This window comes from Corticium candelabrum, chromosome 2 (assembly GCF_963422355.1).
Source record: "Corticium candelabrum chromosome 2, ooCorCand1.1, whole genome shotgun sequence".
Taxonomy (NCBI): Eukaryota; Metazoa; Porifera; class Homoscleromorpha; order Homosclerophorida; family Plakinidae; genus Corticium; species Corticium candelabrum.
Genome location: NC_085086.1, coordinates 1,858,062 through 1,865,326, shown reverse-complemented (window position 1 = coordinate 1,865,326; position 7,265 = coordinate 1,858,062). Strand labels below are relative to the sequence as shown.

At 53.5% G+C, this 7,265-nt stretch overlaps 1 long non-coding RNA gene across 1 annotated transcript; it reads right to left on the bottom strand.

Moving 5' to 3' along the window:
* Positions 1 to 252: 252 nt before the first annotated feature.
* Positions 253 to 767, bottom strand: LOC134176105 (uncharacterized). The gene is made up of 2 exons (XR_009969247.1): positions 481 to 767; positions 253 to 414 (listed from the first exon to the last, which is right to left on the bottom strand). It is a non-coding gene; the product is annotated as an uncharacterized LOC134176105 (long non-coding RNA).
* Between the last annotated feature and the right edge of the window lie 6,498 nt (positions 768 to 7,265).

Sequence of the window (7,265 nt, the reverse complement as noted above, 5' to 3'; positions counted from 1 at the left end):
AATTTTTAATAACAAAAAATAAAATAAAAATTAGGGATGTACATTGATACAATTCTAAATTACTTAATTTTTTAATTAATTTATTACTCTGCTGCAAATTATCCAAGCTGAAACAAACACCCTGGATAACAAGCCAGTCACGTGATTAATTGAATATCACATCATTGTAAATGTAACGCATTAACAACAAAGTTTTGTATCAATATTTCTAACGTTCCACTAGCTTACCCGGAAATACTCGTGAATCATAACTATTTTAGAGTATTCTATATCATTGTTTACTATTTACATTCTACTCTATATTTCATAATACAAAACATCTCTTAAACAAATAAAAGTATCTAGAATTAAATATTCAGTCTTCACACTATGGGACGGTTGTTCTCATCTGTAGCGTTACAAACATCACGTGACCTGTAGAGTAAGATCACGTGACAGGTTAAGTAACATCACGTGACCACAATGACAGGAGAGGAAGACCATTTGATGTGTCACTATTATTTCTACTGATAGACGGAGAACATGAAGAGCTACAACAAACACAACAAAACCTCAATATAGAATAACAAAGATAATTAAAATCTCTAAAGAATATTCAGTTAATCATTAGAGAAAATAGTCTTTCTTGATACTCAGTGACATGTCATCTATTCATCAAGATAAACACAAAGCTACATATTTAGAGAACAAGTAAGTGCTAAGTATTATGCGGATTGTGTGTCTGCTTGCATTAGGTGTGTGTGTGTGTGTGTGTGTGTGTGTGTGTGTGTGTGTGAGTGTGTCTCCTGTGTGTATGTGCCGTGTGTGTCTGTGTCGTGTGTGTCTGTGTCGTGTCTGTCTGTGCCGTGTGTGTCTGTGCTGTGTGTGTCTGTGCCGTGTGTGTCTGTGCCCCGTGTGTCTTTGCGGTGTGTGTCTGTGCGGTGTGTGTCTGTGCCTTGTTTGTCTGTGCCGTGTGTGTCTGTGTCGTGTGTGTATGTGCCGCGTGTGTCTGTGCCGTGTGTGTCTGTGCCGTGTGTGTCTGTGCCATGTGTGTCTGTGTCGTGCGTGTCTATAACATGTGTGTCTGTGCCGTGTGTGTCTGTGCCGCGTATGTGTCGTGTGTGTCTGTGCCATGTGTGTCTGTGTTGAGTGTGTCTGTGTCGTGTGTGTCAGTGCCGTGTGTGTCTGTGTCGTGTGTGTCTGTGCCGCATGTGTCTGTGCCGTGTGTGTCCGTGCCCTGTGTGTCTGTGCCATGTATGTCTGTGTCGTGTGTGTCTGTAACATGTGTGTCTGTGCCGCGTGTGTGTCGTGTGTGTCTGTGCCATGTGTGTCTGTTCCGTGTGTGTCTGTGTTGAGTGTGTCTGTGTCGTGTCTGTCTGTGCATTGTGTGTCTGTGCCTTGTTTGTCTGTGCCATGTGTGTCTCTGACGCGTGTGTCAGTGCCGTGTGTATCTGTGCCGTGTGTGTCGTGTCGAGTGTGTCCGTGCAGTGTGTGTCCGTGCGGTGTTTGTCTGTTTCGTGTCTGTCTGTGCCGTGTGTGTCTGTGTCGTGTGTGTCTGTGCCGTGTGTGTCCGTGCCGCGTGTGTCTATGCCTTGTGTGTCTGTGCCATGTGTGTCTGTGTCGTGCGTGTCTGTAACTTGTGTGTCTGTGCCGCGTGTGTGTCGTGTGTGTCTCTGCCATGTGTGTCTGTTCCGTGTGTGTCCGTGTTGAGTGTGTCTGTGTCGTGTGTGTCTGTGTCGTGTGTGTCTGTGCCATGTTTGTCTGTTTCGTGTGTGTCTGTGCCCTGTGTGTCTGTGCCATGTGTTTCTGTGCCGTGTCTGTCCGTGTTGTGTGTCCGTGTCATGTGTGTCCGTGAAGTGTGTTGCCATGCCGATGCCGTGTGTGACTGAGCCATGTGTGTCCGAGTCGTGTGTGTCATGTCGTGTGTGTCCGTGTCGTGTTTGTCTGTTTCGTGAGTGTGTGACGTGTGTGTCTGTGATGCGTGTGTCTGTGTTGAGTGTATCTGTGTCGTGTGTGTCTGTGTCGTGTGTGTCTGTGTCGTGTGTGTCTGTGCCGTGTGTATCCGTGCCCCGTGTGTCTGTGATGTGTGTGTCTGTGCGGTGTGTGTCTGTGCCATGTGTGTCTCTGACGCGTGTGTCAGTGCCGTGTGTGTTTGTGTCGTGTGTGTCTGTGTCGTGTGTGTGTCTGTGCCCTGTCTGTCTGTGCCGCGTGTGCCTATGCCATGTGTGTCCATGCCGTGTGTGTCTGTGTCGCGTATGTGATGTGTGTGTCTGTGTCGTGTGTGTCTGTGTCGTGTGTGTCTGTGCCGTGTGTGTTTGTGTTGTGTGTGTCCGTGCCGTGTGTGTCTGTGTCGTGTGTGTCTGTGCCTTGTTTGCCTATGCCGTGTGTGTCTGTGCCGTATGTGTCTGTGCCATGTGTTTCTCTGAAGCGTGTGTCAGTGCCGTGTGTGTCTGTGTCGTGTGTGTCTGTGCCGTGTGTGTCCATGCCGCGTGTGTCTATGCCGTGTGTGTCTGTGCCATGTGTGTCTGTGTCGTGCGTGTCTGTAACATGTGTGTCTGTGCCGCGTGTGTGTCGTGTGTGTTTGTGCCGTGTGTGTCTGTGCCATGTGTGTCTGTGTCGTGCGTGTCTGTAACATGTGTGTCTGTGCCGCGTGTGTCGTGTGTGTCTCTGCCATGTGTGTCTGTTCCGTGTGTGTCTGTGTTGAGTGTGTCTGTGTCGTGTGTGTCTGTGTCGTGTGTGTCTGTGGCGTGTGTGCCTATGCCGTGTGTATCCGTGCCCCGTGTGTCCTTGTGGTGTCTGTCCGTGTTGTGTGTGTCCGTGTCGTATGTGTCCATGCCGATGCCGTGTGTGTCTGTGCCGTGTGTGCCTGTGCCGTGTGTGCCTGTGCCATGTGTGTCCATGCCGTCAGTATCTGTGTCGTGTGTGTCTGTGCCGTGTGTGTCTGAGTCGTGTGTGTCTGTGCCGTGTGTCTGTGTTGTGTGTGTCCGTGCCGTGTGTGTCTGTGTCGTGTGTGTGTCTGTGCCGTGTGTGTCTGTGCCGTGTGTGTCCGTGCCGTGTGTGTCTGTGCCGTGTGTGCCTGTGCCGTGTGTGTCCATGCCGATGCCGTGTGTGTCCGTACCGTGTGTGTCTGTGTCGAGTGTGTGTCTGTGTCGAGTGTGTGTCTGTGCCGTGTGTGCCTGTGCCGTGTGTGCATGTGCCGTGTGTGTCCATGCCGTGTGTGTATGTGCCGTGTGTGTCTGAGTCGTGTGTGTCTGTGCCGTGTGTCTGTGTTGTGTGTGTCCGTGCCGTGTCTGTCTGTGTCGTGTGTGAGTCTGTGCCGTGTGTGTCTGTGCCGTGTGTGCCTGTGCCGTGTGTGTCCATGCCGTGTGTGTCTGTGTCGTGTGTGTCTGTGTCGTGTGTGTGTCTGTGCCGTGTGTGTCTGTGCCCTGTGTGCATGTGCCGTGTGTGTCCATGCCGTGTGTGTCTGTGTCGTGTGTGTCTGTGTCGTGTGTGTCTGTGCCGTGTGTGTCTGTGCCCTGTGTGCACGTGCCGTGTGTGTCCATGCCGTGTGTGTCTGTGTCGTGTGTGTCTGTGCCGTGTGTGTCTGATTCGTGTGTGTCTGTGTTGTGTGTGTCCGTGCTGTGTGTGTCTGTGTCGTGTGTGTGTCTGTGCCGTGTGTGTCTGTGCCGTGTGTGCCTGTGCCGTGTGTGTCCAAGAAGTGTGTGTCTGCGTCGTGTGTGTCTGTGTCATGTGTGTGTCTGTGCCGTGTGTGTCTGTGCCGTGTGTGCATGTGCCGTGTGTGTCCATGCCGTGTGTGTATGTGCCGTGTGTGTCTGTGTCGTGTGTGTCTGTGTCGTGTCTCTCTGTGCCGTGTGTGTCCGTGCCGCGTGTGTCTATGCCGTATGTGTCTGTGCCGTGTGTGTCTGTGCCATGTGTGTCTGTGCCGTGTCTGTCCGTGTTGTGTGTCCGTGTCATGTGTGTCCGTGAAGTGTGTTGCCATGCCGATGCCGTGTGTGACTGAGCCATGTGTGTCCGTGTCGTGTGTGTCATGTCGTGTGTGTCCGTGTCGTGTTTGTCTGTTTCGTGAGTGTGTGACGTGTGTGTCTGTGTTGTGTGTGTCTGTGCCGTGTGTATCCGTGCCCCGTGTGTCTGTGCGGTGTGTGTCTGTGCGGTGTGTGTCTGTGCCATGTGTGTCTCTGACGCATGTGTCAGTGCCGTGTGTGTCTGTGTCGTGTGTGTGTCTGTGCCGTGTGTGTCTGTGTCGAGTGTGTGTCTGTGCCGTGTGTGCCTGTGCCGTGTGTGTCCATGCCGTGAGTATCTGTGTCGTGTGTGTGTCTGTGCCGTGTGTGTCTGTGTCGAGTGTGTGTCTGTGCCGTGTGTGCCTGTGCCGTGTGTGTCCATGCCGTGAGTATCTGTGTCGTGTGTGTCTGTGCCGTGTGTGTCTGAGTCGTGTGTGTCTGTGCCGTGTGTCTGTGTTGTGTGTGTCCGTGTCGTGTGTCTGAGTCGTGTGTGAGTCTGTGCCGTGTGTGTCTGTGCCGTGTGTGCCTGTGCCGTGTGTGTCTTTGCCGTGTGTGTCTGTGCCCTGTGTGTCTGTGCCGTGTGTGTCCTTGCTGTGTGTGTCTGTGTCGTGTGTGTGTCTGTGTTGAGTGTGTCTGTGTCGTGTGTGTCTGTGTCGTGTGTGTCTGTGCCGTGTGTATCCGTGCCCCGTGTGTCTGTGCGGTGTGTGTCTGTGCGGTGTGTGTCTGTGCCATGTGTGTCTCTGACGCGTGTTTCAGTGCCGTGTGTGTCTGTGTCGTGTGTGTGTCTGTGCCATGTGTGTCTGTGCCGTGTGTGTCCGTGCCGTGTGTGTCTGTGTCGAGTGTGTGTCTGTGCCGTGTGTGCCTGTGCCGTGTGTGTCCATGCCGTGAGTATCTGTGTCGTGTGTGTCTGTGCCGTGTGTGTCTGAGTCGTGTGTTTCTGTGCCGTGTGTCTGTGTTGTGTGTGTCCGTGCCGTGTGTCTGTGTCGTGTGTGTGTCTGTGCTGTGTGGGTCTGTGCCCTGTGTGCATGTGCCGTGTGTGTCCATGCCGTGTGTGTCTGTGCCGTGTGTGTCTGTGTCGTGTGTGAGTCTGTGCCGTGTGTGTCTGTGCCGTGTGTGTGTGTGTCGTGTGTGTCCATGCCGTGTGTGTCTGTGTCGTGTGTGTCTGTGTCGTGTGTGTGTCTGTGCCGTGTGTGTCTGTGCCCTGTGTGCATGTGCCGTTTGTGTAAATGCCGTGTGTGTCTGTGTCGTGTGTGTCTGTGCCGTGTGTCTGTGTTGTGTGTGTCCGTGCCGTGTGTGTCTGTGTCGTGTGTGTGTCTGTGCCGTGTGTGTCTGTGCCCTCTGTGCATGTGCCGTGTGTGTCCATGCCGTGTGTGTATGTGCCGTGTGTGTCTGTGCCGTGTGTGTCCGTGCCATGTGTGCCTGTGCCGTGTGTGTCCATGCCGTGTGTGTCTGTGTCGTGTGTGTCTGTGCCGTGTGTGTCTGAGTCGCGTGTGTCTGTGCCGTGTGTCTGTGTTGTGTGTGTCTGTGCCATGTGTGTCTGTGTCGTGCGTGTCTGTAACATGTGTGTCTGTGTTGCGTGTGTGTCGTGTGTGTCTCTGCCATGTGTGTCTGTTCCGTGTGTGTCTGTGTTGAGTGTGTCTGTGTCGTGTGTGTCTGTGTCGTGTGTGTCTGTGCCGTGTTTGTCTGTTTCGTGTGTGTCTGTGCCCTGTGTGTCTGTGCCCTGTGTGTCTGTGCCATGTGTTTCTGTGCCGTGTCTGTCCGTGTTGTGTGTCAGTGTCATGTGTGTCCGTGAAGTGTGTTGCCATGCCGATGCCGTGTGTGACTGAGCCATGTGTGTCCGTGTCGTGTGTGTCATGTCGTGTGTGTCCGTGTCGTGTTTGTCTGTTTCGTGAGTGTGTGACGTGTGTGTCTGTGATGTGTGTGTCTGTGTTGAGTGTGTCTGTGTCGTGTGTGTCTGTGTCGTGTGTGTCTGTGCCGTGTGTGTCTGTGCCGTGTGTATCCGTGCCCCGTGTGTCTGTGATGTGTGTGTCTGTGCGGTGTGTGTCTGTGCCATGTGTGTCTCTGACGCGTGTGTCAGTGCCGTGTGTGTTTGTGTCGTGTGTGTCTGTGTCGTGTGTGTGTCTGTGCCCTGTCTGTCTGTGCCGTGTGTGCCTGTGCCGTGTGTGTCCATGCCGTGTGTGTCTGTGTCGTGTATGTCTGTGATGTGTGTGTCTGTGTCGTCTGTGTCTGTGCCGTGTGTGTCTGTGTTGTGTGTGTCCGTGCCGTGTGTGTCTGTGTCGTGTGTGTGTGTCTGTGCCGTGTGTGTCTGTGTTGTGTGTGTCCGTGCCGTGTGTGTCTGTGTCGTGTGTGTGTGTCTGTGCCGTGTGTGTCTGTGCCGTGTGTGCCTGTGCCGTGTGTGTCCATGCCGTATGTGTATGTGCCGTGTGTGTCTGTGTCGTGTGTGTCTGTGTCGTGTCTCTCTGTGCCGTGTGTGTCTGTGCTGTGTGTGTCTGTGCCGTGTGTGTCTGTGCCCCGTGTGTCTGTGGGGTGTGTGTCTGTGCCTTGTTTGTCTGTGCCGTGTGTGTCTGTGCCGTGTGTGTCTGTGCCATGTGTTTCTCTGAAGCGTGTGTCAGTGCCGTGTGTGTCTGTGCCGTGTGTGTCTGTGCCATGTGTTTCTCTGAAGCGTGTGTCAGTGCCGTGTGTGTCTGTGCCGTGTGTGTCTGTGCCATGTGTATCCGTGCCCCGTGTGTCTGTGCGGTGCGTGTCTGTGCGGTGTGTGTCTGTGCCATGTGTGTCTCTGACGCGTGTGTCAGTGCCGTGTGTGTTTGTGTCGTGTGTGTCTGTGTCGTGTGTGTGTCTGTGCCCTGTCTGTCTGTGCCCTGTGTGCCTGTGCCGTGTGTGTCCATGCCGTGTGTGTCTGTGTCGTGTATGTCTGTGATGTGTGTGTCTGTGTCGTGTGTGTCTGTGCCGTGTGTGTCTGTGTCGTGTGTGTCTGTGTCGTGTCTCTCTGTGCCGTGTGTGTCTGTGCTGTGTGTGTCTGTGCCGTGTGTGTCTGTGCCCCGTGTGTCTGTGGGGTGTGTCTCTGTGCCTTGTTTGTCTGTGCCGTGTGTGTCTGTGCCGTGTGTGTTTGTGCCATGTGTTTCTCTGAAGCGTGTGTCAGTGCCGTGTGTGTCTGTGCCGTGTGTGTCTGTGCCATGTGTATCCGTGCCCGTGTGTCTGTGCGGTGCGTGTCTGTGCGGTGTGTGTCTGTGCCATGTGTGTCTCTGACGCGTGTGTCAGTGCCGTGTGTGTTTGTGTCGTGTGTGTCTG